The following is a 5,000-nucleotide window of genomic DNA, read 5'->3' as shown; positions in this document are numbered from 1 at the left end:
CCTACGTTGTACCTTAACCTAACCTACGTTGTACCTTAACCTAACCTACGTTGTACCTTAACCTAACCTACGTTGTACCTTAACCTAACCTACGTTGTGCCTTAACCTAACCTACGTTGTGCCTTAACCTAACCTACGTTGTGCCTTAACCTAACCTACGTTGTGCCTTAACCTAACCTATGTTGTGCCTTAACCTAACCTATGTTGTGCCTTAACCTAACCTATGTTGTGCCTTAACCTAACCTATGTTGTGCCTTAACCTAACCTATGTTGTGCCTTAACCTAACCTATGTTGTGCCTTAACCTAACCTATGTTGTGCCTTAACCTAACCTATGTTGTGCCTTAACCTAACCTACGTTGTGCCTTAACCTAACCTACGTTCTGTGCCTTAACCTAACCTACGTTGTGCCTTAACCTAACCTACGTTGTGCCTTAACCTAACCTACGTTGTGCCTTAACCTAACCTACGTTGTGCCTTAACCTAACCTACGTTGTGCCTTAACCTAACCTACGTTGTGCCTTAACCTAACCTACGTTGTGCCTTAACCTAACCTACGTTGTGCCTTAACCTAACCTACGTTGTGCCTTAACCTAACCTACGTTGTGCCTTAACCTAACCTACGTTGTGCCTTAACCTAACCTACGTTGTGCCTTAACCTAACCTACGTTGTGCCTTAACCTAACCTACGTTGTGCCTTAACCTAACCTACGTTGTGCCTTAACCTAACCTACGTTGTGCCTTAACCTAACCTACGTTGTGCCTTAACCTAACCTACGTTGTGCCTTAACCTAACCTACGTTGTGCCTTAACCTAACCTACGTTGTGCCTTAACCTAACCTACGTTGTGCCTTAACCTAACCTACGTTGTGCCTTAACCTAACCTACGTTGTGCCTTAACCTAACCTACGTTGTGCCTTAACCTAACCTACGTTGTGCCTTAACCTAACCTACGTTGTGCCTTAACCTAACCTACGTTGTGCCTTAACCTAACCTACGTTGTGCCTTAACCTAACCTACGTTGTGCCTTAACCTAACCTACGTTGTGCCTTAACCTAACCTATGTTGTGCCTTAACCTAACCTATGTTGTGCCTTAACCTAACCTATGTTGTGCCTTAACCTAACCTATGTTGTGCCTTAACCTAACCTATGTTGTGCCTTAACCTAACCTATGTTGTGCCTTAACCTAACCTATGTTGTGCCTTAACCTAACCTATGTTGTGCCTTAACCTAACCCATATTGGCTAACCCCTTTACCTACCTACTTAACCTAACCCATATTGTACCTTAACCTAACCCATATTGTACCTTAACCTAACCCATATTGTACCTTAACCTAACCCATATTGTACCTTAACCTAACCCATATTGTACCTTAACGTAACCTAATTTGTGCCTTAACGTAACCTAATTTGTGCCTTAACGTAACCTAATTTGTGCCTTAACGTAACCTAATTTGTGCCTTAACGTAACCTAATTTGTGCCTTAACGTAACCTAATTTGTGCCTTAACGTAACCTAATTTGTGCCTTAACGTAACCTAATTTGTGCCTTAACGTAACCTAATTTGTGCCTTAACGTAACCTAATTTGTGCCTTAACGTAACCTAATTTGTGCCTTAACGTAACCTAATTTGTGCCTTAACGTAACCTAATTTGTGCCTTAACGTAACCTAATTTGTGCCTTAACGTAACCTAATTTGTGCCTTAACGTAACCTAATTTGTGCCTTAACGTAACCTAATTTGTGCCTTAACGTAACCTAATTTGTGCCTTAACGTAACCTAATTTGTGCCTTAACGTAACCTAATTTGTGCCTTAACGTAACCTAATTTGTGCCTTAACGTAACCCATGTTGTGCCTTAACGTAACCCATGTTGTGCCTTAACGTAACCCAATTTGTGCCTTAACGTAACCCATGTTGTGCCTTAACCTAACCTATATTGTGCCTCAACCTAACCTATATTGCGCCTTAACCTGACGCACGTTGTCGCTGAACCTGCTCTGTAATTGTTATGCAACTCGTTAAATTAGTGTAGTGTTGCCTAACCGCAACCCTCGCAATATAGTTCGCTATTCGCACTGCCCGGTCCCCTGTGTATCGCGTCATGTTAAACACCTTGCAGGTGTTGCTGACTTTCCACATGCTCCTGCTATACACTGTAATGTGGATAGCAGCAGGACGTACATGCCCCCCCCCCTTCCCCCCTGCCTTCGCAAGCTGGTCGTTGAGAAGTTTGCATGTTCAATGCCCTTCGCATGCCGACGTACTCAGCCTACGTTGTGGTACGGCCTGTCACCTGTCCGCCGATGTACGCAAAACCCACAAACTGTACTGCACATTGGTCCGTATGTACTGAATGATACATCGTGGCACATGTGTGACCGTACGACGACTGCGCCTAGCAACGGCAGACCATACAGTCCAAATATTGTGCACGCAGCTACGTGTCGTCTCCCTATAAGAGCTGGATTGCAGTGTGGTACGCCATTCAGACGTGTGGGAGGAACGGACGCCCTGGATGGCGATCAGCATGAGCAGTCTGTTGATGTAGTGGAGCGTGTATTCGGACGTAGTCGTCTCTTCTCACACACCGTGATAGCATGTTGCACCGCGTTCCACATCTGCGACATCCTGCAGAGGCCGGCTGACAGTCGTTCGCGCAATGGACACCGCATACGTACGGGGGCTACCTTCCACGTGTTCTCGAGGCGTGCACATGTTGTTGCGTCTATGTGGGCAGACGTAGTGTGTTGTGACACCTGACACAGGCATGCAATACTCGTTGCAAATGGCGATGGACGTCTACGTTTGCTGGTGACGTTACGCAAATGAACAACAGGTAACCCGTTGTGGTGCGGTTGTTCTCGCTAGAGGTGAATCAGTGTTGGCGACGATCGGTCGAGCTATTAACCGGTTGTTTCAGGGATACCCACCATGCCCACGAACGTGAAAGGGGACCCACCATGCCCACGAACGCGAAAGGGGATCTGGGTGTGAGGCGATACGCGGCGGTGGCTGGGTGGGACCGTCCCCGGCCGGTGAGGGGGGGCCGCCCGGCGTGCTGGCAGCGCGGTGCGTGGGCGCACGCGCTACAGCCGGCTGGTGGGGGCGGCCAGTGGCAGGCGCGCCGGCCGACGGACGCGGCAGGCGGCGCAGCTGCGCGCCGGCGCCCCCTGCTCGCGGCGCCTTGCGGCCAAAGTAGGTCCTCGCGGGCCCGGTGCGAAGCGCGGTGGCCATCTGCAGTGTGCTGGTCCGATTGAGGACTGTGTGCGCTGAGGATGCGCCGCCGCCCGGCGCTCGGCGCCGCGACGCCGTCTGCTGCTCGGTCGCCCCAGCGGTTCTCGCAGGTGGTTTGTATCGCAGCTGTGCGGACGTGTTGGCGCGTGCGCTGTGCTGGGAGAGTTCGCTTCGGCACCCAAGTGGGGCTTTTGTCCTTCTGTGGCGCTGGCGTTGGAGCTGCCGGTCACCGTAGGTGGCGCGTGTTGTCTCCCGCCGGCAATGCCACGACAGCACGCTCCCGGGCCTCTGTCGGCAGCGGCAAGCTCAGTTGGGAGCACGGGTGGTCGCACCTAAAGCGTCTACTCGCCTAACTCCGGGCGATTGCGCCTCTCTCGAACCCGACCAAGTACTTAGGACGGCGCTGCGCGCCGCCGGGACCTGAGAGGGTTTCGAGGTGTGTTGTGCAGGGGAGCTCAGCCTCCTCCTGTTTGCAGAATAATTGAGCGGACGCTTGCGTGTTCGCGCGGGCCCCCGGGACACACTCCCGGGCGGCCGGCTGCTCAGCTCTAGTTGACGCAGCTCCCTGGTTGATCCTGCCAGTAGTCATATGCTTGTCTCAAAGATTAAGCCATGCATGTCTCAGTACAAGCCGCATTAAGGTGAAACCGCGAATGGCTCATTAAATCAGTTATGGTTCCTTAGATCGTACCCACGTTACTTGGATAACTGTGGTAATTCTAGAGCTAATACATGCAAACAGAGTCCCGACCAGAGATGGAAGGGACGCTTTTATTAGATCAAAACCAATCGGTCGGCTCGTCCGGTCCGTTTGCCTTGGTGACTCTGAATAACTTTGGGCTGATCGCACGGTCCTCGTACCGGCGACGCATCTTTCAAATGTCTGCCTTATCAACTGTCGATGGTAGGTTCTGCGCCTACCATGGTTGTAACGGGTAACGGGGAATCAGGGTTCGATTCCGGAGAGGGAGCCTGAGAAACGGCTACCACATCCAAGGAAGGCAGCAGGCGCGCAAATTACCCACTCCCGGCACGGGGAGGTAGTGACGAAAAATAACGATACGGGACTCATCCGAGGCCCCGTAATCGGAATGAGTACACTTTAAATCCTTTAACGAGTATCTATTGGAGGGCAAGTCTGGTGCCAGCAGCCGCGGTAATTCCAGCTCCAATAGCGTATATTAAAGTTGTTGCGGTTAAAAAGCTCGTAGTTGGATTTGTGTCCCACGCTGTTGGTTCACCGCCCGTCGGTGTTTAACTGGCATGTATCGTGGGACGTCCTGCCGGTGGGGCGAGCCGAAGGCGTGCGACCGCCTCGTGCGTGCTCGTGCGTCCCGAGGCGGACCCCGTTGAAATCCTACCAGGGTGCTCTTTATTGAGTGTCTCGGTGGGCCGGCACGTTTACTTTGAACAAATTAGAGTGCTTAAAGCAGGCAAGCCCGCCTGAATACTGTGTGCATGGAATAATGGAATAGGACCTCGGTTCTATTTTGTTGGTTTTCGGAACCCGAGGTAATGATTAATAGGGACAGGCGGGGGCATTCGTATTGCGACGTTAGAGGTGAAATTCTTGGATCGTCGCAAGACGAACAGAAGCGAAAGCATTTGCCAAGTATGTTTTCATTAATCAAGAACGAAAGTTAGAGGTTCGAAGGCGATCAGATACCGCCCTAGTTCTAACCATAAACGATGCCAGCCAGCGATCCGCCGCAGTTCCTCCGATGACTCGGCGGGCAGCCTCCGGGAAACCAAAGCTTTTGGG

At 51.1% G+C, this 5,000-nt stretch overlaps 1 non-coding gene across 1 annotated transcript in view; it reads left to right on the top strand.

Moving 5' to 3' along the window:
* Nucleotides 1-3,800: 3,800 nt before the first annotated feature.
* Nucleotides 3,801-5,000, top strand: part of LOC126436755 (small subunit ribosomal RNA) — a 1,909-nt gene continuing 709 nt past the window's right edge. Inside the window, exon 1 of the ribosomal RNA XR_007580895.1 lies at nt 3,801-5,000. This exon is cut by the window's right edge and continues 709 nt beyond it. This is a non-coding gene — a ribosomal RNA (small subunit ribosomal RNA).

This window comes from Schistocerca serialis, unplaced genomic scaffold (genome assembly GCF_023864345.2).
Source record: "Schistocerca serialis cubense isolate TAMUIC-IGC-003099 unplaced genomic scaffold, iqSchSeri2.2 HiC_scaffold_1244, whole genome shotgun sequence".
Taxonomy (NCBI): domain Eukaryota; kingdom Metazoa; phylum Arthropoda; class Insecta; order Orthoptera; family Acrididae; genus Schistocerca; species Schistocerca serialis.
This window is presented reverse-complemented; position numbering and strand designations above follow the sequence as displayed.